General features: G+C 43.3%; 1 long non-coding RNA gene across 1 annotated transcript in view; it reads left to right on the forward strand.

The window, feature by feature from the left end:
* The window catches only part of LOC128348802 (uncharacterized), a 144,728-nt gene extending 129,900 nt beyond the window's left edge, over positions 1-14,828 (forward strand). Inside the window, exon 4 of the long non-coding RNA XR_008318336.1 lies at positions 7,430-14,828. This is a non-coding gene — a long non-coding RNA (uncharacterized LOC128348802). The remainder of the gene's footprint in view (positions 1-7,429) is intronic.
* Positions 14,829-25,965: the final 11,137 nt, after the last annotated feature.

Here is a 25,965-nt window from a genome sequence, read left to right on the forward strand (position 1 = left end):
ACGATCAGCCGAAATCAGGCTAGGGGAACCTAGCCCGATTTTGGCTGATTGTGGGAGCCACTGGGCTCATAAGTGAGCCCGGTGGCTCCCAGGCGGTTAAGCTGCCTAAATACCCCTCCCCTAAAACCGGGTTTGCAGAGCGAGCGCTCCACAAACCCGGTTTTTTATCATGAGTAGCCGCGGCGTGCCTCCACAGCGTGGCTACTCATGAGGAGACCCCCAGAGGAGAGGCAATCGTGTGGGTGGCCAATCCAGATGCCCAGGGCTCCCTCCCTGATCGTGAGCGGGGAGAGTGGGCTTAGCTCTCCCCGCTCAGCTCACCAAACTGGGTCTCACCGATCGTGAGACCTGGCTCTACGAAGCTATTCTCACACGTGGTGGAAACTGAGCTAAGGGAGCCCAGCCAGGTTTCCACTGCGCATGTGTACCTCCGGGAGTCACACGGCTCCCAGCAGCAAGCCACCTTAAATACACCCCACTCTAATACAAGGGTAGTGGAGTGTGTGCTCCGCTAACCACATTTCCCAGATCGTGTGCCACCACGGTGCGGCTCCACACTGTGGCAATTCATGAGTAGTTCCCCAACAACGAGGCCACAACAAGCCTCCCAGTGTTGGGGGACTCCCCAGCATGCCCCGTACACTCACACTGGGCATACTGTGACTTCTGGGGTCCAGAAGGCTCCCAATCGCCACCACCCCAACTGGCTCCATGACGGAGCCAGTAATCGTGTGGGTGGCTGATCTGGCCACCCAGGGCAGCTGCCTGCTTGTGTGCGAGGAGAGCGGGTTAAGCCCATTTTCCATGCAAACCCCCTGCAGGCTCTCCACACTGCTCCTGTGGAGAGCCTTCGTGTCTCATGGTACTGTGAAGCATGTACTGAAGCCCAACACGTTTCAGTTTCAGAGGCCTTCTTCAGGGGCAAAATTTTGTAATCTTTCTAAGAGACCTTGAGCAAGTAGCCTTTATTATTGCCCCTGAGGAAGGCCTCTGAGGCTGAAATGTGCTGGGCTTCAATAAATGCTTCACCGCACTATGAGACTATGAGGTCATTCACACAATCGAAAACTGTGTTCTACCCAGGTTGGGGAGCTGTGTGTACTTCCAATTTTTGATTGTGTGGAAGCAAGGTAGGAGAAAAAGCTACCCAGGTTTTCCTCTAACCTTGCTTCCACACAATCACTTCTACCCATGTTTTCCTCTAACCTTGCTTCCACACAATCAAAAATTGGGAGTACACCCAGCTCCCAAACCTGGGTAGAACACAGTTTTTGATTGTGTGAATGACCTCCTTGTCTCCTTTTTTCTTTTTCTTTTTTCTTTTGCTTGTCTGGTTGGGTGCTTCGTGGTTTTTTTCATCTGAAGTTCTAAGGCAGCCGCAATGCTGTTAAGAATAGGTGGTTGCTCTAGCAGGGCTTCCACTCTTTTCTTTATTGTCACAAATGGGGGAAACTGTGGAAGCCCTGCTAGTGCAACTTCATGTTCTTAGCAGCATTGGGGCTGCTTAGGATTCCACAGCAGCCCCAAGATGCAACATTATGGTTTCTTAACCCTGTGCATCATGGCAGCCACTATGTAGACATTTATGATGCAAAAATAAGAAATCTATAGCATCCAATTACAGCTTACCAATGGAATGGATCAAAAACAAGATCTATAATCAAACAGATCTCTTTACTAGTACAAGTTGAAAGAGGTTTTCCCACTCCAGTCACATATCTAATCTTTGGATGAATGAATACCTTCTATCAGTTATGTGAGTGTTACGATTTTTTGAGCTTACAAAAGGACCTTGTGCCTTGATTCGTAATGGATTGGATCTTTTGTTGCTCTACTGCTGGATGCTTTTTTAAAAGAAAAAAAAGGTTGATGCAGTTTACTAGAGGAAATAATGTACTGCCTGCAGGAATTTTAGTTGTTTCAGCCTTTTTCTTGCCCTTATAACTGAAGAAGAAACCTGAGGGAAACTTTGTCAGTGCAGGTTTAATAAAAAATAATAAAAAAGTAGCAAACCAAAACTCAACAGGTAAAGGGCAATTCTATATTGGATTCAAAGGTCATTGTCCAAAGTATTGTTATTGTTAAATCTGCTTTCACAGGTTTAGAATCTGAACTGGCCTGAAGAGCAACCAGTAATCTAGAAAAAATATTGTCATTTACAACATTATGTGGTTTCAGCTGACCTTATCATGCACACACCTGGAGCATTTAAGATAATTATTTAGTATGTTCTCTAATGCAATCAGGCAACTGTAAAAATTGCACTAGATCATCAAATTGGCTTGAAGGATGTTTCTGCCTACAACAATTAGGCATACAAAAAGAGGATATGCTGGGGTGAGGGCTGGTAAATAGCTTAGTGTTGTCGTGCTTCATGCAAAAACAAGATTGTACTTCAATTTTTTTTTAAGCAGCTGTGAGGGGACTGACTTGCATTGGGACCACAGCATGGGTGAAGCGGGGGGGGGGTAATCATTTCCCCTGTGCCAGAGTTCTGATGAGAATACCCCTACAATGTCACTATTTGCCCTGGGAAGGAAGCATGCCAGGGCAAATGGCATTGGGAGGGGGATCATTTTCATGAGGACTGTGGTCCAGGAAAAAAGGGTTAAACCCCACCCAATGCCATAATCCCAATGCAGATTGGGCCACCTGCAAATACTGTTTGTGGAGAGAGAGAGAGAGACTGACTGACTGACTGACTGACTTTTAGGCTCATGTCTAGTTTGACCCTGAGATTATGAGTCTGTGGTTCAAATTTCACCTCAGGTGTGAATTTGCTAGGAGGTCTTAGGTGAAGCCATTAGTTTTGTCCTCAGCTCCCCATCTGCAATATGGAGATAACGATCCTGGCCCACGATCTGAAACCCTTTGCTTGCCCATCTCCAGTGCTGCATGGGGCCCAGTCATTTTACAGCCCTCTCAGAAGAAAAGGTGCCTGCCATCCACATCAAGCCCCAACAAGATGCAGCTTCACTGGAGCCAGGAGCTGCAACAGCATGGCAGCGCATACCTGACTGGGCAGGACAGGCTGCCAAGGCAACAGCCCAGCCTGTAGGGAGGAATTTCTCAGAAGAACTCTCAGGAGAGCTAGAGCTGGGCGAGCTCTTGCAAGATTACAAGGATGGCAGGTGAGTATTTGAAGAGAAGGAAGCAGAGCCTGAGGAAAAAGTGCAGCAGACAGTTGTCTTGGGAAAAGGAGAAGCTGCTGAAGCAAGCCAGACTGGAGAAGGAGTGCTTACAGAACCCACTCACCTCTGACCCTTATTGAAGTCACCATGCAAGGTGAGAATACAAAGGTGACCCTTACACCCACTTTTAAGGGCTCTTGTGAGGATGACTGAGTGAATGTGCTCTGCATTCTTTGAATAACTGAAATGTGCTACAGAAACATGCCTAATGGCACAGCGGGGAAATGACTTGACTAGCAAGCCAGAGGCTGCTGGTTTGAATCCCCACTGGTATGTTTCCCATAGACTTCTCAGACTATGGGAAACACCTTATATCAGGCAGCAGCAATATGGGAAGATGCTGAAAGGCATCATCTCATACTGCGTGGGAGGAGGCAATGGTAAACCCCTCCTGTATTCTACCAAAGAAAACCACAGGGCTCTGTGGGTGCCATGAGTCGACACCGACTCGACGGCACACTTTACCTTTATCATTTTTAGAATGTGGTTGTTAAAAACCAGAATATAGTGGAAATTTAAATTGCTGTGAAAAACAGATATATCCCATGTGAGTTTTGGGTCAGACTTTGTCCAGAATATTCCTTGTAAAGGTTGCTGTATTTCTTATCTCCCCTTCCCTCCATGTATAATAGCTTTTTGTTCATTCTCGGTGCTCAGGAACACAGATAACTCCATTCTCTCCCCGTTTTTCCTGGTTTATGAAAGAACTCAGGTGGGATACAGGTAATAAAGCAGCACTATTAGACATGATGTATTGCAGCTCTTACCTACTCCTGATTTGACATCTGTTGTTTTTGGTTTAATTGATCCAATTTATATATTCTCTCCAGAGAAAACAAATTTACCATTCCATTATCCACTCATCACCCACATTTCCATTTCCTGCCTCCTTGCTTTCATTGATACCACCTATAGCCACCTCTTCAGTGCTGTGCAAAACAGAATTCTGGGGCATCTCAGCCAATTGTTCTGCCTGCGTTCATTATTTTGTAGTTTCCCAAAGAGCAATAAAGTAAGCTCTTAGTGAAACATGAGTTCATCATTTTAGAAAATCAGCTGTTGCTATCACCAAAACTGCAAAGGACTTTTGCTTTCACTGGTCAAATGAGCAAATGTGATATGCTAATTGGCAGTTCAGTGGATGTTCTAAGAATTATTGAGATAATGGGATGTGAAGTGCAAAGTATTATTATGTTTGGGGAAAGTTTGGGGAGAAACTTTATCATATTGCCTTTGTAGAGTTGCATATTGGCAAAGTGTAAAATATTTCAAAATTGGAAAACAAAAAACATCTCATGAGAAGGAGCAGTGGATAAATTATTTGCTGATTTTGGCAACACATAAACATTATGTGTTTTAAAAGAGAAAGTGATGATGTATCCCAGGAAATTTGGAATAATTTTGTCTCATGTGGAGACAAAATGTACATTTGGAGACATGTACACTGACTCTGTAATTAGTAGGGCTGTGCACAATTTTTTTGGATTTGATAAGTTTCTGATCTGATGTAAGAGATTACTGAATCACGCATCTAATAATTGTACTGGCCTGGAGTGAGTTGTTTAATGTACCATTGTTGGGTTGAAATAGAATATAGTGGTCCATAGGAAATAATGGAAAATCATCTAAAAATATTATTGTAGGTTAGAATCAGATAAAACTTCCAGGCATGAGAGACCTCTCTTAGAGTTGATGGTGTACCTTCTTAGGGATTGATTCCACCCCCATTTCATGCAGAAGTGCCAGCATTCAGAGAGGTAAGCAAACCTCCCAATTGCTTTTCACACCTTTAATTCCCTTTTCTCATACAAAGGTGGCATAAAAAATACTAGTTGTCATCCAGAGTAACCTTCCAGTAGTGCATCAGGAAGACTTGCTAGTGCAAGGGAAAGCTTCTCCACTATGACTCTGACCATACAGCCTCAGGCATGCAGGAGCAGGAAGTAAATTTTGATGATCCACTCTGGCTCTGTTAGTGCCCTGTGTCACCCAAAAATATGTCCCTAAGGGCTACACAACCCTCAGGGACATGTTTTCAGGGGACACGGGGCATTCAGGGAGCCAGAGTGGATCAGCAAAATTTGCTCTCTCCTACTGCACTTCTGAGGCTGCGCAGCCCCAGCATAGCTAGGAATGCCCTCCTTCATGCCAGCATGTCTTCCTGACACACTAACAGAAGGCTTGAAGTCAGCCATTAAGGTCATTCTCATGAACTGTGTGTGGGGCGGGGAGGATGCGGGGGGTGGGGGGAGAGATCATGAATGATCTTATCTTCCTCCCAGATGATCCATGGAGGCTTCCTGCTATTGCTGTTCATACGCCCACATGAGTGGTGCTGCTAGGAGAAGTGTGGTGGTCTGGAGGCTGTGGAAATGCATCTGACCTCTAGAAATCCCACAACGCACTGTGCAAAGAGTGTGGTGGGGTATTCCTCTGCAAGCCAGGTGCTCTAGACACTTGGTTTTTTCTCCGGCTGCCTGCGGCCCAAGCAGATATATAAGCAGGTACCTGGGTAGAAGGGTGCACTCACCCAGGGAAAAATTCTGGGCAACCCACCGAGACAGCGCTGGGATCAGTCCTGATCTCGGCACTCCACATGAGTAACCCTACCTGGGTAGGGCTGTGCAAGTCCAGGCAGGTCTACTTGTGTGAACAGCCTCTATATGCTTTTAAAATGTCAATGGGATATTGTGTGACACTTGAAACTTGGGAAGGATTTTATAGTAAATAATGGTAAAGGAGACTGTAGTTTGTATCTTTGGCTGTTGCTGTGTTAATATTTCCCAAAGTCACCAAATGTTTGGCAGCTCTGACTTGGCTTCTTTAGACAAAAAGATTTTTTTTCTTACCAATTCTATCATGTCTTTCGATGGTCATTCACGGCAGGGTCTAAGAAGGTGACCTTCCTTTCAGTAACAGTTAGCTGTGTTCCCTCATCAGCATTTGCAGAGACAGATATCCTGTAGGGTATCAAATTATTCCCCCATCAAATTATTCCCTTTTGCAATTTCTCTTTGACTTGACGTTTCTGGCCTGCACTTTTCTGAGCATCCTGAGAAGAAGCAATTGCCGTTATAGAGTGAACATAATTGAAATACTGTTCAGCACAGAATGCTTGTCCTTGGAAAATATGTTACATTCTGCACTAAACCAGTAAAATCCAAGCAAGCATGCTGACCATTGGCTCTGAAAAGAATCCTGTAGGACCAACGATTACAAAGAAAAAAATTGCTATTTTTTGCTTCAAAGAGTGTGCAAAATTATAGCTTTGTATATATCCACAGGTGCTTGTTTTCTGTCCTGTGTCCTCAAGTTATGCTACAATAGTTCATACAGATTTCTGTGCAGTGACTGTTGCCTGATTGATACTGTTAGTATGAGTTCCTGCCCCAAGATGCTTATATTCTAAATTCAAGTTCTTAATGAATGCCTTAGTCGCTTGACTTACAGCACAATCCTATGCATATTTGCTAGGAAGTAAGTCCCTTGAGAATAATGGGAATTTCTTGGAAGTAAACATGCTTGGAATTGTGCTGTTAGATAAAATATATTTTAAAAATAAAATGTAAAGGACGTTCATAATGTTGAGAATCTACAAGTAGTAGATTCTACAAGTAGCCTCCCCATCTCTTACAACTCTTAAAAGGGCAGTCAAGACGCATTTGTTCACCCAGGCTTTTAATTAGATATTAAAGAGGAATTAGAAAGTAAAGAGGAATCCTCACTGCATTCACCTTTGCTGGTAGGGCTTTGAGCCGGTCTGAACTGGTCCAAACCCAAACTGAGTCAGGGGCCAGTCCAGAAGAGCCAAAACCAAACCGAGAAAACCAGTATTGTGCACATCCCTACTTTCTGGATCAGATACACTGTATTTAGGTCAACCCGAGTCAATAGCAATTAAAGAGAGAGAGATTAGGAAATGAATACCTCATCTAGGCTTTCCAAAGGTAATTGTCATGGTAGGTCCAGGAAAAATATATCTCTTATTGTACTAGATGTTTTTTCCTAGCTTGAGGAGGCATTTCAGTACTATTTCACTGTGATTTATTTATTTAACTTTCAGTGAAGCTTGCAGTAAATGTCTTGCTGCTTTGGGAATATTTGAATGGTTGTGACACTATCTATCTTTCTCTCTCTAGGTTCTAGCTAAGTGCCTTGGAGGTCCAGGGACATCTGCTTGATTCTCCTGATAACATGAATTTTGTCTCATTTTCTTTCTCTTCCTTCTGTCTCTGCAGGATCTGGCAGAACTGATACAAGGGTGCTTTAATGCACAGATGAAGGGCATCCTTAGAAATCTGTGCTGAATCTTCCAACTTTCTAGCAATTATTTTAGAAAACACTTCTACGACCAAAAATTACCCCAGTGCTGAACCACATCACTGAGAGGAAATACGCACATACAGAAAAAAATGTGGGCCAAAGCTTTCAAGAGACAATACTCACTGCAACAGGAATATGATGATTGCTTGTACAAAGAAACACTTTGGAAATCCACTGCGAATGCACATACTGAAGAAAGCAAATTATGCACATAATTTAGGCACATAAAATACACATTGAGAAAAGAGTTTCATGAAATTTGCATGATTTAAGAGGGAAAGGTGCACTTTTGACTGTGATACTACATTAGCCAGCACACTTGAGATTTATGTCATGTTTTATGTTAAACAATTGTTTACATCTTAAGAATCTAGCATTTTGAATGGTCAGTGTTGGAGATGTGTGAAACACTTTTGAGGAATTTACCTAATCTTATCAAAAGCATTAGCCTTACTTAAAATTCCTCAGGTGTGTCATTTGAAGAGACCTCTTCCAAATTGTTGCAGATTTTGTCATAGGTAAAACCCCTGTGTCAATCCTAGCTTGTGTGGTTTTTAGTGGACAGAATGTTGGGCCAGGACTTGAGACCTGGTTTGAAATCTACTCTCAGCTAGGAGCTTAGGGTTGGAACAAAAATGTCCTCAAAGTGCAATTGAAAAGAAAATTCCAGGATTCCTTCCAGCGGGAAGCATTGGAGAATTTTCTCAGATGATTTTTCCACATCCCTTGAAGTCTATGTAAAGGAACATTGTGGGAGGATGTCTGGACATTCATGAAGGATTTCATGAAAGGCTTACTCTTGGCATATCTGCCTTTTAATCACATGAGCCAGAAAAGTATTGTACGAACTGCCCATTAATTGCAGCCCTCACCACTGATACATTCAATGGGTTTTAATAGGTATATATCATCATATATCTTAGGACAAAGGTCACTTCTGGGATTTTCTGGCATTCCATCACTGCTGTTTAGAAAATAGATTGTGTGGCAACAATGTTGACATGCTACAAATTCAGGAACATCAGGAGGTATGTAAGGATTATAGCAATATGGGAGAGAGGCTCATTTGTTGGTCATCCACTTGTACAAACTTGAATCGATGAGTGTGTGATATTTCACCATCAGTAGAGACTTGGGCACTTAGAGGCATTTCAAAACTATTAACCAAGCACTTGTTGTTCAGTTTCTGGAAGTATTATTCTCTACAGTTCAGAAGGTTGTGCATTTGCCATCTGTGAAAGCCATGATATGGTTACTTTAACTATATTCATTTTCCTCTCAATAGGATGACCAAGGTTTTATCACTTACTTTATCACCCTGGCTGCATCTAAGGCACATTCCAAATGGATTTCACTGTTGCTGAAATAGTAAAAGTGAATGAGAAGTTCCATATGCCTGTTAAGTTTGGTGCATTTAGAGGGTCAATGACTGCTCGGTTGCTCTTCGCATTTTGACATCACTTTTCCAAACAGCCATTTTCGCAATGTCAGAGCTTAACGTCAGAGCTTGCTGGGCACACTTGACAGGACAGTATGTACGTGGGAGGTTATTGGCTGTATTTTGGGCTATAATTAAATAGTTTGGTTTCTGGCATTTCCCCCTGTGTCAATATGTTTCTACAAATGTGGGGCTATACAGGTTCATACTAGTGACTAATTTAAAACAAAGGTTCCTGGCTATGATGAAAGATTGGTACAGTTTATTATATCAGGGTACCAAAACTACAGAAGTAGAAGCAGATCATTTACTCCTCTCCAGAAGCCTTTGCACATCCCCTTCTGCTTTGGCTTCTGATTCCTCTTCTTCGTACTTAGAGCAGGTGTGCACAGTGTGTGTGGCCCACCAAGCCAGACAAAGTCCACAAGCCAGGTATGGCAGCCTACCAGGTTATCAAGAAATCTTCTGGTTTTGCTGCCTGCATGGGACTGCAAAAATGGGGTGGGGAATTGTCAAGTATTTGTTTGGCTACTGCTGATAGGCTCTGTTCAGGTTGGTGGACCACAGGCTGTGTAAGCCTAATTTCAAGGTGCTTCACCACTCCACTCAAACTATCAACTTGCATTCCCTTCCTGGCTCCTATTGTTCCATATAAGTTAATCAGCTCCTACATTCCCTCTGTCTAGATTTCTAAAAAATGTTTACATGAAAAAGAGAAAATAAATAAATGTCTCTGTTCTGTTCATCACCTTACATTCCTTCTTGCATTAAACAATAATACAGATTAATTTTTGTCATCTTGAAAATGATCATTCCAATCTGCTAGAACAACTTCCTTAATCTATCTCAACAGTACCAATAAGGGTTCCCTAGGAAAACCTATTTCCTCAATCTTCTGTAAAATCCAAATACAGTCTAAACACAGTCCACAGGCCATGTATCTCACCACCAGAGCTGCAGCCAAAGGGTAGGTTTGAGGAGCAACTTCTCACTTAAAAGTTGGAGGGGGCAGAGGACAATTTTGACAGGAAAAATAATGTTTTGGGGACTGAAGATGTGGGTTCTAAGGTTTGGTGGGAATAAGTTTGGTAAAATGGGGGGGGTGCTTAAGGGGGAATCTGTACCCCTGCTCACTATTGAACACTCCCAAAATATACCATAGATATTTTTATCAATAGCTCCACATTTCCAGCAAGAATTGTTATCCGTTTCTAGATACGTTTTTAACCTCATAAATGTCAAATACCATCAGAATTGTAATTTTGGGAAGCTCTCTGTTGGACACTAATCAAGTTTTTAATATTATTCTTCCAACAACTCATCTGTGTTGCAGATGTTAGACACCACAGCTCCAGTTTAGCAGGAATGGTGTGTACTTGCTAATGGGACATTAGCTCAGGATTCTTGTATACTGTATTGTTCCAACATTTACGGATACTGACCACACCATCTCTTCTAGGATGGAACCTTCAATATGCAGGTACATTATTCTATCTGCAATGGCTTAATTATTCCTTGGTATGCACAGATGTGCTCCCTCTATTGAAATAGGGCTGTCCTTGTAAAGAAAATATGAATCTTCTTTTGTGGCTTCCACTGCTTGCTTCTACTTTTAAAAGCTGAAGTGGGATTATGGGAAGTGTCTGTATAGACAAAGAGAACGATCTGATCCTAAAGAAAAGCACTTCAGAGACTAGCCTCACATAACTGCACATTTATGCTTAGATAACTAGTTAAATCTGGTTAGTGGGGTAAAACAAGAATTATAGATGATCTCCACTTAGAGACCTACTCTCTTTGGACAAGGATGACAGTACTGAATCATGACTCAATTATCATTACAGAGTGCAATTTTAGAGGTTTCTCCTGCAACTGTTCCAGGAAATATCATCTTTATAACTGGATTATTTTTATTCTAAGTAACCATTACTCAAATAATATTGGACTTCTGGACTTGGCACTGCTCCTGGATGGCCAGCTGGCAACTTGGACAGAAGTGATTTTGAAAAGCTTTGGCTAGTGCACCAGTTCAGACCCTTCCTTGAGGTGGCAGATCTGGCCATTGTTACCCATGCCTTAGTCAAGTCACAGTTGGCTTACTGCAATGCACACTATGTGGGGTTGCCCATGAAAAGTATTCAGAAACTACAGATGGTGCTGAATGCAGTGGCCAGATTGCTATCAGAGGCCACTCAACATGCACATATGACACAAATTCATCTTATTTTTATTATTTCTCATTTTTGGAAGGGCAGTATAGAAACTGAATAAATAATAATAATCTACTAATGAGGCACTACTTTGGCATGGTTGTGGGGCTTGTGTGCTCTGAGGAAGATGAGAGCTATGCCAGAGGTTCAACCATACTGGACAGGTCTCATCAGAGTGCCTCCTCCATAAACAAAATGGTGAGACATAAATTTAATGAATCTTTACTGGATCAGTCATTGCCCGGGTCAACAAGGACTGTGCCAGGTGCTGGAGTCCCTGGACATCTGGTGACAAGTGGGCTACAGGACTCAGGATCTTCAGTTGAGCAACCAGGGCTGGAGACTGCAGGGCTATTGGAAGAAACGTCACTTAACCAGAAAAAAAAATACACAAAAAACATTAACAAGGAAATAATGATTTGCTATTACAAGTCTAGTCCCACCAGAAGAGGTTATTTTAAAAGAATGCACCAAATTTGGAAAGAGAAAAATCCAGATACAGAAATAACAGAACAAAGGCTAGCAGACCAGAGAAGATTCATAATAAGAAATAAAGTATTCACAGAAGTTGAACTGGAAGAACTGCAAAGAGCAACACAGGCTCAAGATATGGAAGAAGAATCACCACCAACTGAAGAAGTTGCTCAGGTGCAGGTGGAGGATTAAAATTCAAAACCAAATTCAAAACGGTTTCAAATTCAAAACCAGGCAACCTCCCCTTTGCTTTCATCTCAAAAACCTGAATGCCATTTAACAGAAAAGCAACAAGAACAAAGCAAAAAATAACTGAGCACATGAACCAAACAAACATCAGAGTTTGACTTCCAGCTCTAAAAACAGTTGATACAAATGCTGCAATTGCAGAAATAACAACCAAGAATTTGCAAGAAACAAACCAACTAATGTACAGCACAGCAACAATAACAACACAAGAGCTCGAATATAAGATCAGTGGACCAGCTAAAAAAGAAAGTAGTATACCACTTAAATGGAAGATTAGATTAGAAAATAAAATCTCCAGGCTTAGATCAGATGCTAGTTAATTGAAAGATATGAAAGACAAGAAGCTGAAGAATGAAAACACCAAACAGTATCTGATCCAAAAATACCACCTAGATTCAAGGAGAATTGGAGAAGTCCTGGAAATAATAAAGCAGCAAATAACAGCAGTGTCAAAGAAGATTAGCAGATACGAAGCCAGAATTGCACAATACAGGCAGAATCTCCAATTCCAGTCGAATCAGAGACGTTTCTACCAAAGCATAGAAGGAGAAACTGCAAGAAACCTAGAAACACCAAATAAAGAAGAAACAGTGCAATTCTGGGAAAAATTATGGGACAATCCAATAGAGTATAATAAAAAAGCAGGTTGGATAAAAGAGGTCGAAAAAATGTAACCAACAAATGCAAGATCTAATAATAACACCAGAATTAATAAGTGAAAGAGCAAAGAAAATTAAAAACTGGACTGCACCAGGCGATGATAAACTGCATGGCTTCTGTCTTAAACATCTAACAAGCCTTCATAAACAACTATCAAAACAGTTCAATAACATTTTGCAAGGAGGTGATATTGAACAATGGTTAATAACTGGCAAAACTTACCTCGTAATGAAAGACCCAGCAAGAGGTGCAGTTCCAAGTAATTATAGACCGATACCCTGCCTGCCAACCATGTTCAAATTATTAACTGGAATAATAGCAGATGAAGTAATGCAACATCTATTAACCAATAAGCAGCTTCCAGTTGAACAGAAGGAAATTGCCCGAACACCAGAGGCACAAAAGACCAGCTGCTGATTGACAAAATGATTTGTCAATTTAAACTCCAAGAGGATTTAAATACAGTGAGGCCAGGTCTATACATGCAGCAGAATGAGGTGGGAAACTGACTGCACTACTTCAAAAAGCAGGAGGGGGCGGGGTCACATTGCTAAACACGCCTTGCAAACTGAAAACCAGTGAAACTGGGAAAGGCTGAGCGAGAACCATTCTTCCTGATAGTCCCCCCCCCCTTTCTTTTATATGGAGTTTTTCTTTTTTGTGGGGAGCATTCAAAAGTAGCCCCTTCCACCTGTAAACTGTAGTGGTAATGATGCAGTACATGCTGCCTCTTTGTTTATGTGTGAATCTAGACTCGGGCACACAAGTCCCATTGCTCTGAATGAGACCAAGGCACACCAAACTTTCTCTAGATTGTGCCCAGTATTTAATTTATGAGAGCAAGATTAGCAGCATTTACTTTTTATAGTGTCATTCAAATAGTCCATGGACAACTAGTTCAATAATAATTTGCCACAAAGACCTCATTAGGTACTTTAAATAGGGAATCAGCTCATGGTATTCTACTTGATACTTTTTGTTTAGTTAGGATAGCTAATCAATGTGTTGTAATTATTTCCCTATTTGAGATAGAAGAAGCTAGAAACCACCAAGTTTCAATCTCTATCATCTGCAGAGCGGAATCCTGAGGTGGCTTTGCCAGCCAATCAAATGGAAAACACAGCTCACAAATCAGTTTGTGGTCTGACTCATTTCACAAAAAGCAACAATATGACCTCTCCTTTTGTGAGTGAACATATCTTAGCCTTATACGTGTTGACTTTAATTTGCCAAACAATGTCCCCCATGTTGCATAGCATAGTACTGGCAGCACGAATCTGCCTGTGCTGCTGCAGGCTCCTAACGAAGCACTGGCAGTCTTGCACTTTTGTGGAAGAGTGTGAATACCTGAAGTAGCATGCCTGATGGTCAAGCAATGTGTTTCTGATCTAAGTAGCCCTTCTAGAGTGTAGGTGTGCCACTTTAATTATTTATGCTCTTGTCCATATCTTATTTAACACAAAAGTGCAAGACCACTGGTGCTTCATTAGGAACCCACCATAGCATGGGCAGATTGGCCCTGCCTGCATAATGCTGTGCAAAATGTGGAACAGTATTTCCAGTTGCCATGTGGCACTGTAGAATATTATACAAATGATGGCCATTTGTAAAGCAAGTGCATGGTTGCAACAGAGCATTGCCAAGAGGGCAAGAAAAATGGCACACGCTCTTAGGAAGCACAGTGGATTGAAAATGGCTAGAGAACAATTAGTGAACTGAAGATGTTTTATCAAAAGAATGGCACAGATTATTACGATTGCAAAGGATGGGTGCAAATTCCTTAATATGATTTCTTTCACAGTCTGTGTCTTCTTGGCCCATTTTTTTTGGAGTTGTTTGAAGCTATCAGCTGCATTATGGTGGACACTTTTTATCAGACTTTTTTGTCTTAAGTAGTGGACACTTTAAGAGAGCACGCAACAGCTCTTGCTAACAATGCCTTCTGGAAGCTGTGCAGAATGTCAGCCAAGGAAGGGTACTTCTGCTCTGTTATGAAGTGAAGGACTGGGTCTCAATACTGGGGCAAAGCAATGAGGTGCAGAGAAGCATGGGATCAGAAAATGGGAAACTGAAGGCAGCCTATCGAATGTGAAGTGGGGTCATTTTGGTTGTACTTTAAACTGTTTGCTGATTCTGTCACCTTATCTTTCTTTTGCCTGCAGTTGTAACACCATCTGCATTTGTCAGTTCACAACTTGAAATGAACTCAATTTCTATGTATGAATGTCTAATAGATGTATAGGCTGACTTTTATAAATTGTAGCTTCTATTGCCAGATTATTTTCTGGCACATCTGTGATTAAACTATGTTTCACAAAACATGATCATCTGCTTGTTGCAGCCCCTTTTGTATGGAGGTCTGTGGCTTCTCTAGCTTGCTTACCCATTGCTATTCATTACAAGTGACATATTCTGGGTCAACTAAAATAACTTGAATAATTTATATGCTCAATTTCATCTTGGTAAGAAAGAAATGCATACCACTATACTTTTGTGGCAAATTAATCAGAATTCTCATTATTGTTCTTTGGAGCATTATTTTCTTTTTCTTTTCTTTTCTTTTCTTTTTTTTTGCCATTAGCTTACTTTTAAAATATTACTAAAACTTAATTTATACATTCAGTGGTTCATGTCTATAAAAAGTGGCATTCTGTGTAGTACTTGCCACATCAGGAATGATTGATTTGTAATCAAAGTATAGTGATGTTGATGAAGTTTGCAACATTCTACTACATTCCACCCCCGCCAGCTCAGGTAGGGAGACTGAAGTGCAGCGGGGTGGTCGGTACACCAGCAGAATCCCCAGCCTATCTCGGAGGCCCACCCTCAAGGACAAACACTCGAAATTCTGAGATTGCCTGACCGGGCACCTGGAAATGGGGAGGGTCTCTCGAAAGATGACTGCAACGCCTCCTCCCCAACCCTCGAGGTGGGGCTGCTGCACGATCTGGAAACCTGGAGGGCAGAGCTGAGAGAGACCGACCCCGCCCAGCGCATCCAACCAGGTCTCCGTCACGCATACCAGGTCAGCACACTCATCCACAATCAAATCGTGGATGAGAGAGGTTTTTGCATTGACTGACCTGGCATTCAGCAGCAGCACCCTAATCCACGAGGGAGTGTTCTCAGAGCTCCCTGGGGTCAGAGGGTTGGGAGAAGGGCCGGAAAAAGGAACAGGTCTCGATTGCTTGCTACAGGAAAAAGGAACAGGCCTCAAATTGCTTGCTACAGAATTTCCATTTCTACTAAGAATGCCTTCTGTCACTTTCTGACATCAGACTACTTCCACATAGGGTGGAGAATGAGGCAGGGGTGGAAGATGTACACTGCTGTCCAATTTTCTGGGGGCCCAGAGAAAACTGGGGAAAGGGGTGGTGCCAAATCTGGGGGAATGACTTTTTAAAATGTCTCAGAATGTTAAGTAAATAGTCTACATTACAATCAAGAAAGAAGAATAATGGAAAGTCCTAATTTCTTTTCAGTTGGAACCAAAGACTGAAATCTCATACACATTAGGAATGAGCACGGAACTATGCACTCCTGGAAGGGTGGGGGTTTCCCTTAAGAGGCAGGGAAGGTGCTGTCCACCTGCCAGCCTCCACCCTGCTGCTCTTCCCCCGCTGGTACTCTCTCCAAAAGCGGGCGTATGGGAAAGCAGCGTCCCTCTTTGTTCCCCGTTCTGCATTGCCATGCAGGTGGCCGATGCACATGTGCATGGAATGCACCTGCATATGGGCCATTTGCATGGCAATGCAGAATGGGGCGCAGAAAGGGATGCTGCTGTCCTGTGCATCTGCTTTTGGGGAAAGCACTGGCGAGGGAAGAGCGGTGGGGCAGGGGCTGCCAGGTGGGCCTCTTAAGGGAACTTCCCCACCCCATGTTCAAGCCGGCTCAGACACCAGTCCATGGAGCCGGTTCAGCACTCCAGAAAAGGAGTGCCAGACTGGTTCCATGCACATCCCTAGTGCACACCAACCTGACTACATCAACTGAATTTAACCTGAATACAAATTTGCCCTCCAAAGCTACATTATCCTGTCTCTAGGAGGACTAACAAGTGGCCAAGCTGAAGGACTGCTCACTCTTTTGCTTGTAAAGGAAAAGGAAAAAATATGTTCCGGGAGATAGACCACTGTGAAGCTCTCACTCCTACTCTTACTACTTTAATGAAGACTGAAGCTCTGATAAAATGACAGCTAAAGTGTATACACAAAACCTCTTGGTATTTCCTATGGACAGGCAGGAGGAGCTAACCAGTAGCTGATTGCCAGGAGGAGTATAGTAGCTGACTGCCAGGAGGAGACAGAGACATGCATCATAATAATCAGATCCCAGGCCCAGTGGGAAGAGCCAACACTTCTGAAGATTTACAGACCCCAGAACACATGTGAGTAGATGAGTAGAGTAGATGTGCACCCTGATCTCCAGGGTGCACAGAAGACTGACACTAGAGTCCGGGAACAGGAAGGAATGTCTAAAGGGTTTTTCTCAGTGAACATCTATATATATAATTATCTAAGGCATACCCATGGCTAATTCTGTGCATGGCAGCTCTTGCAAAAGTTTGCAAGCAGAAGCACCTGATAGGGAGGATGGTTAAGGTCAGTTGGAATGCAACTGTTACTGGTCGGAAGATGCTCTTGATTGTAGAGGAGAGGAATCTATCTATATAAAAGGATAGTAGGCAGGGGTCTGAGAGAGAGCGGGGGAGGGGAAGAAATACAGAGGGGAAGGGTGAGTGGAGGAGAAAGAGAAAGAGAGAAAAAGAAGGGAGGGGAAGAGAGAAAGAAGGAAGGGTGAGGGGTGTGCCTGAGCCTGTCAGTGGGCTGGGGGAATGAGCGACCATGGCGGCGCTTACTGGCAGCAAGGAAGGGCCCAGTCAACCACTGCTTCTGTTTGGGGCTACAGAGGCCATTGGCAGAGAGAGGCAGGCAGGCAAGGGATGGGCCTCAGTCTGTCAGTGACCTGAGGGGAATGAGCAGCCATGGCAGTGGCAGCAGTGAAGAAGGGCCTGGCCAACCACTGCTGCTGCCACTCCTGTGGGGAGGAGCAGAGTGAGGTTGAGGGTGGGGAGTTCTCTGGGGATAGGGGGCTGCAGCTTGGCCAATAGGTGCCAGCAACGCTGCAGCCATGACCAAGTGGGTGAGGGGGATGGAGTAAAGGGATGGAGGAGTGACCAGGAGTGGTGAGGCACCGGGATGGAGGAGGAAGAGCAGGAGTGCAGCTCAGGTGATGGTGGAGAAAACTCTGAGGTGAGGGGGGCTGTGGCAGTGGGTGAAGAGAGCAATCAAGTATTAGCACGCAGATGCTCTGTGTGGGTTAAGCTAGTGTATAATTAATATACATACATTCAATACTAACACAGCTGGCTATAAATACAAATGGGGAACTAGATGAACAAAGCCTGCAAGCTGTAAAGTTATATCATTTCTGTAACAGAACATTTTCTTTCATTATTTATGTGATTGTACATATAGGACGGAATTGGTGAGCAGGGCCATGTTAAAAATCTGTACCCAAAATTTCTCTAAAGTGAAATTCAAAAGAGGATGTCAGGGTTCTTCCTAAGGCAAAACCAAAATTCAGAGATAACTTCAGGGTTCCTCACAGGAAGAAATATTGGGGAATTTTCTCTGTTTCTCCACATTCCAGGGCTCAGTGAAATGGTTCTTAGGCACTCCCTTACATAACAGTTTTCCATGAATTGTTGATAGGGGAACAATCAAACATGCAACTTGCCACCACAGTCTTCCATGGTAGAAAACACTTTAGCTCTTGTTTCTGATGATTTTTATCAGCTGGCCTTCAAATGCTGGTTTCTGATGCTATCAGCGAGGATTTACACAGCAGGACAGTTCACACAATCATAATTAGGGTGGGAGAAAGCTCCTACCCTGATTCAGGAGCTGTGTGCACTCTCATTTGCCATTCATCTATCAGTTAAAGCCAAAGCCAGAGGCATTGTCTGTGCTTGTGTGCTAAACAGCAGCTGAATCAGAGGACTTTTCCTCCTCCCTCATTCAGCAGCTGGGTACTGCTTCTCCTACTCTGCTTATGATCAAGTGAACTGCCCTAGTATTTCAGCAAAACTGTGTTTCTCAGACCCACATTTGCTGAGGCAACATTAATGTGGAAGCAGAAGGAATATCTGAAGGGGAGACCTAGCACCCTGCCCACAGCTGCCCTTTCCCCCTCTGCAAATGCCGTCTCTGGCGATTTTCCTTTTGGTTGGATTTACTTCCAGTTTCAAAGCCCTGGGGTGGGGGGAACCAATAGTGGGCTGGGGATACTCTACAGGAAATAATTGGTGGGCATGACAATAATTTAAGCATCTCTGCCTCCCATATTCTCATTCTTTCTTGTGACTCCCCACACCCACACATTTCTTATGAGAAAAACACAGGGTTGGGAGCCCATTTTCCTTGTAATGAGCAGTTCTACCCTCCATATGTTATGCTTTACAGGAGTTAAAAGTAACTTCCTTAATAACACTAATTCTTTGTTTTCACTCTTTAATGCTGTTTAGTAATTGCCTCAACATCAGCAGAAAGAAGATAGGGTTATAGGCTTGGACTGTGCACAGGCTAGAACCTGTACCCAAGAAGTTTAGGTGTGTCCAAGGGCCTGGGCATGACCAATGGAAATACAACTCTTAAATAAAATAAAATAAAATAAAATAAAATAAAATAAAATAAAATACTACTGTGCCCCATGCCATTATCAAACTGCATTTGAAAGTTACATTGTTTTAAAAAGTGGTATATCATGCTATGTTGGGGGTGGGGTGAGGGACTGATGTTGGGGAAATACAAGTCTAAACTGGCTCTGTTACACTGAAACAGAACTGGGGGAAGAAAAGGATGAAAGACCTTGTAGGGCATGACAAGCTACAGGTACATTCTTGTCTGCAGCTATGATCTGTGTTTTCATTAGCTCAGTGCACTACTGTTTCTCCTGTCAGCAAAGACAGGTAATTATTCCCGTCATATTAAATCTATGGTCCTCATATCTTATAAGACAATTTCATTCAGCTATCAAATACTAGGGCCTTTCACACAATCATATGGGTGTGATTGGGGTGGGGATAAAGAACTCATACTCTGTCTTCTACAATGGAGCAGACCGTTGATTTGGGTCTGCAAACTCAACATCCAGATGATCATGGCAGCTGCAGTCTCCATAACTACAAACCGGGTGGGGGGGGAGGGAGGTCCTCCGAGGATCGGCAAAACCTTCCAATCATGCTTTGTGCTGCCAGGAGACTGGCAGGCCTCATTGCATCATCAGCTGTGCTCTGGCCATGAAGGGGCAGGAGGTGTTAAAGCATAGTGGTTTCAAAGCGTTGTCATAGCTTGCAGATATGTTAACAGTCAGTCTACACTCTGGAGTTCAGGTGTCTTGCTTGGTTATAGAGTTTCTGCTCTGTTTCCCTCCAGGGGACTTTCGGGTCTTCTACAGCAGTGATCCTCAACGTTGGGCCCCCAGATGTTCTTGGACTTCAACTCCCATAATCCCCAGCCATAGGCCACTGGGCCTGGGGATTATGGGAGTTGAAGTCCAAGAACATCTGGGGGCCCAACACTGAGGATCCCTGTAGGCTTTCCAGTGAAGAACAGATTCATCACGGCCTCCATCTAAGCCCCACTTCTCTCTTCATCAGAGATATTTCCCATGTTCAGAACTGTTTTCTCCAAGCCTCCAGTACACCTTCTCCTCTCTTCACCATCTGACCAACTGTCCTCCAGTCAACCAAACAATTGCTAACTGTCACCTCTCTCACGCTCTGCTTGCTCCAGCATTCCAAACAGGATGTCCTTGTCCCTCCTGCAGGGGTCTCACTACTGCTGCCAGTATCAATCAACCTCCTGCACAGACTTACAATAACCATTTACACCCCGTTCTATACATTAACATTTAAACACATATAAATAACACTTTAACAAATATTTTAAAATGCAAACCGTAGCAAGGTTCATAGAGTGTGCTGTGCAGAGTGGCACATTCACAGATGGCAGTCCCGTAGCCACCGCTTTCTATTATAAACATAGCCACTCACTCCCAGGGACTCCTAGAAACAGCAAATGCACCCGTACCGTCAGCACACGTAAAGGTCATGCACACAACCAAATAAGCTGGAGTGGAGAGGTCTGGCAGGGAGACAGGCTCCTGCCTGCCTCCCTGCCAGTTCACTCTGCTGCTTGCCGTGGCACATGAGTGCATCACAATGAGTGGCAGAACAAGAAGCCAGAAGAGGAAGTCCTCCAGAATCCCTCCATGTAGGAGTGCCGTGCATCCTCCCCCCAGCCAAGTGCTCTTGCCACCCGGCTCAATGTATGCTTGTACTGCTTGCAGCCTGAGCATAAACATGACCCCAGCACTGGGGTAAAGGGCACACTTGCACCCTTAACCCTGGCTAACCTAGCCCTGGCTAAAGACTGGGGCAAAAAGGAGGGTTAGGCGGGATTGGGAGTGCCAGGATCTGGATCTGGGCTACCCTAGCCTGGGTTAGGCTGCTTGTGAGTACAGCTTCTTAGTTTCCTATTTCATCCTACCTCGGTTCAGAACAAGGTGCAGGATCTTGGCTACTCACATTTGAGCAAGCCGAGTTGGAGGGATTTGCATGGGTTCTCACAAGCCTGGAAACCTGGGCTGCATGTCTCTTGCCTTCATTTTGATAATCATGTGCATAGCCCTAATATCTGATAACCTTTTGTTCGAATGAGCCATCTGTGTGTGAAAAGAGCAACAACTGGAAGTTGGACAAACCTATTGCATTTAGACACTTTAAAATTGCAAAGAGAGAATATGTTCTACAGCATCATCTACTACAAAGAACACAGATGGAGATGCAATTGTGCTCATGTTGATGTCTGTCAGAAGTCACTTCCTCTCACTTTGATGGCAATGAAATGAATGCAGCATTAGTTTGTCTTCACACAAATGTTTCCCCTCTGAGGGGGGAATCCACAAAAGAGAGGAGCAAAGTCCAAGAGTTTAGGGCATGAGTGAGAGCAAACTGCAATATTGCATCCATGTCATTGCCATCAAGGTGAGAGGAAATAATTTCAGACAGAAATCAGCACAAGCACAATTGCTTCTCTTCCTGTCTTGTTTGCAGTAAATGAGACAGTAGAACACTGCATTGTTTTTGAAGTCCTAGTGTTTTCTGTACAAGTGTGCTCTCTCTGTGTTCTGGAGGAGAGTTTCGACCTCAGTTCACTGTTTTGATCATTATTTGTTCTGCTCTCACTGCTTCCAATTAGCTCCAGGAAATCTCACAAAATTTGGTATCCTGTACAGATTCAGGAAAAGTTTGCAAAATATTCTCAAACAGTGCTTTATAACTGAGCCTCATTTTCCCCCCTTCAGGTAATGAGCATGCAGCCCAGCTGGATACCAATACCAGTAAATTATACCCATCTCTCACCATGCTTTGGCTCTGGCTAGACTCTTCCCTTTCCCCTGACATTCCAGCATTATGCGTGCAGACAGAATTTTATGTGTTGCAGTACTCAAACAGGCCACCCTCTATCTGCCTTCTAAAGCAACACAGTCCTGATTGGCTGAATGTAAAAACTGGCAGAGTTGAGATACAGCAACCCAGTAAGAAGTGTCTGTGGTTGGCTCACCAGTAAATGGTTTGATGCAAAATGGTACATTCTTTAGCAATATATTTTTCAGGTAAAATTGTGTTCCACCACTGTTTCTCAAATAAATGAGTACAATCGTGTCCAAGCAAGGAATATGAGGAGCAGGGGTGTGCACAAAACTGGTTTGCTTGGTCCGGTTTGAATCTGAACTGGATTCAAACTGGAGCAGCTGTCTCAGCTTTGGCACCTTTAAGACAGGTCCCCAGTTTGGTTCGAGTTTGAACTGGTTCAGAACCGGCTCAAAGCCCTACCAGCAAAAAAGGGATCCAGCAAGGAACCCCCCTTACCTGTAAAGGGGGGGGTCCCTAACCCTTCCATAAAGTTCGAACTGAGTACTTACAAATTAGTCCAGTGGTGGTTGCTGGGGGGAGGGGCGGCAGCTCCCCCGTCACCCACTAGTCTTCCTCAGAGTCTCCCAGGTAACAGAAGTTGACTGTCCGCATACATGGAGACAAAAAATGGCCTCCGTGCCAGTGAAAAGGCCCAAAATGGGCCTTAAATGGGCCACTGCTGGCCTGGGAGAGGCCAGTGGGGTCAGGGGATCTGCCTCCACACACAGACACTGCCACTGGACCAACGTGCAAGTATTGTTGTTGTTGTTGTTGTTGTTGTGTTTGTTATTTACACAGTCAGACAGGTGTTATTGACTGGTTTGTTTTATTCAGACACCGAGTCCTTCCCAAGGACCTGGGATGGCTGGATTTTATTATCAATGTTGTTGCTGTTAATAATAATAATAATAATAATTTTATTTTCAATTGTTATAGATATCATCGCAGAATATAGGTTTACTGGGAACAGCCTATATTCTGCGACGATATCTATAACAATTGACAATAAAATTCAGCCATCCCAGGTCCTTGGGAAGGACTCGATGTCTGGATAAAACAAACCAGTCAATAACACCTGTCTGAATGTGTAAACAAGAAATAATAATAATAATTCATTCATTCATTCATTCAATTTCTATACTGCCCTTCCAAAAATGGCTCAGGGTAGTTTACACAGAGAAATAATAAATAAATAAGATGGCTCCCTGTCCCCAAAGGGTTCACAATCTAAAAAGAAACATAAGATAGAGCCCAGCAACAGTCACTGGAGGCACTTTGCTGGGGGTGGAGAGGACCAGTTACTCTCCCCCGCTAAACAAAGAGGACGACAACATTAAAAGGTGCCTCTTTGCCAAGTTAGTAGGGGCACTCAGTTTTAACTTTACTGAAGGGTTAGGGAAACCCCCCACCCCTTTACAGGTAAAAGGGGAGCCTCACCAGATCCCCATTTGGCAGTAGGGCTTTGAGCTAGTTCTGAACCAGCCTGCCCGGCTCAAGATTGAACTGAACCGGGTCTGGTTCAGCTCGAGGGCAAGCCTCTGAACCAGACTGGCTCAATTTCAAGCAGGCTCACACATCCCTAATGAGTACAGTGAAAGCATGGCTAGATTTCTATTCAGCCAGCTAACATGTTCCAAAAATCTAAATATTTAAAAGGAGAGTATGGTTTTTACCCAGCAGGAATCAACTTGGAAAGGACACATTCTATACACCAATGTATAATGTGTGCATAAATCATCTGAATCTGCTTTGAGTACAGTAGTGGATTTGAGTGGGAAGACATTACAGTTTCCATATAAAAGAATTATTGAACTGCAGCACCAGATTGGTGCTGTGAATGTTTGATTCGGCTATTAAATCATTTCAATCAAGAGGATAGATGTATTGTATTTCAAGCCAAATCTCTAAAGAAACATACAGACATTCTTGCTATATTGAAATGGTATCTACCAGATAAAATATCATCCTATATCAAAAGAGAATTTTTAATCTTCCTTTTTAAAAAGCTAGATTAAATCATATGGCTTGAAGCACCAGAGTTCACAGGCTCCTTTTGCACTTTGGCATTAAAAATGAGTAAACTTCTTATAATGCCTTTAGAAAAAGAAAGGGAACAACCTGATTGTAGATGAAAACACATTCACATCATTTCCTCAGTGATGTGAGTTATTTTACCCAACTAAGGTAACAGATTTAACACAAGCCTCCAGCCCTATTCTCTAATCCCAAACTGCCTATATATATATATAACACAATAAGGTTAGAATCACAACATATTGTCAGAATGTGGTAATTATTTTCCTGCATAATGGCTAAAATCCATACTAAAGCAGCACCAGTACTCCCAACAAAGTGCTGGGGCTATGCAGATGCTGCTGCTGTATTCCATGCAGCATGGTCACCTGTGGCAGGAGAGATTTTCCCCAATCTCCTCTGCTCACAGAAGCTCTCCCTGTGTCCTGGAAAGGAGTCCCTGAGGGCTGTGCAGGCCTCAGGGACCTACTTCTGACTCGCAGGGAGCACGAGCAAGTCTGAGGGCAGGGAAGATTGTTGAACAACACTTACCCTGCATGGAGCTGCAGTAGTTTCTGGTGTAGTTGTAGCAGCACTTCATGAGAAATGCTAGTGCTGCCTTGGTCTGCATGTCAGCCAGTATGTGGGGATGTTGATAGGAACATAGGAAACATAGGAAACTGCCATATACTGAGTCAGACCAGTGGTCTATCTAGCTCAGTATTGTCTTCACAGACTGGCAGCGGCTTCTCCAAGGTTGCAGGCAGGAATCTCTCTCGGCCCTATCTTGGAGAAGCCAGGGAGGGAACTTGAAACCTTCTGCTCTTCCCAGAGCGACTTCATCCCCTAAGGGGAATATCTTGCAGTGCTCACACATCAAGTCTCCCATTCATATGCAACCAGGACAACCCTGCTTAGCTAAGGGGACAAGTCATGCTTGCTACCACAAGACCAGCTCTCCTCTCCTGTAAAGACTTTTTGTGGATATATAAGATCTAGTGATAATGCATTAAAAAGTTGAAAATATTTCAGAGCAAACGCTGGTTGAAAATTCAGCAGTTCCCACAATCAAAAATGGGTAGGACAAGCATCCTACCCAGTTTCAAGAGCTGTGCACACTCCTAATTTTCATGTGAGCAAGAAGCTAGGTGGGAGGAGAGGCAAGTGGTCATGTGTTAGAGAGTTGCTGAGTAGGATAACTTTTCCTCCTACCTTTTAAAAATGCTGGGTACAAAAGCTGAGTAAGATGAAACCATACTACCCTCTCTCACACATGATCATTCCCCCTCCTCCTACTGTACTACCTATTAGCAGAGGAAATGTTTAGTATCCATTGAACATATTATTATTAGTATTAATAGATCAGTAATAGCACAAAGGGGAGAGACTAGCTTGGCTTGAGCATAGCTATTGAACTTTAAAAGAGCAGTATAACCTCTGAACTATAACTTCAGATCTCTGCAAAAGGTCAGAGTCCTTTTTTTCTCCATCTATAGTTCCATTTGCCACATAAGGTCAAGTTCCATGGTTCTGGTTAAGCTTATATTCTAACAAAAATTCTAAGTTCATAACTTCTAGCTTAATCTTTGGCTTTCTGTTGTCCCATAGATAGTGTCGAACTAGGTGGGTTCAGGAAACTTATAACCAGGCCCGTAGCCAGCTGGTGGCATGGTGTGTACCTGCCACACCAACAACTTCTCTTTTCTCCCCAGCCTCACTGACTGTTTTCACTGAACATTTTATAACCTGCCTCCCCTGACTTGTGCAATCCCCCACAAAAAAATTTTTGAGGCTGGTTACAGGCCTGCCTATAACCCACTGCAAAAGTGGTATTTCATCTACATGAAATAATGTTTTCTGTGGGTAAAGAGAACAAAAAACACATTGATGTACTTAGCTCCTTAGCTGACTTATGATAGCAGGTGA

This window comes from Hemicordylus capensis, chromosome 3 (genome assembly GCF_027244095.1).
Source record: "Hemicordylus capensis ecotype Gifberg chromosome 3, rHemCap1.1.pri, whole genome shotgun sequence".
Lineage (NCBI taxonomy): Eukaryota > Metazoa > Chordata > Lepidosauria > Squamata > Cordylidae > Hemicordylus > Hemicordylus capensis.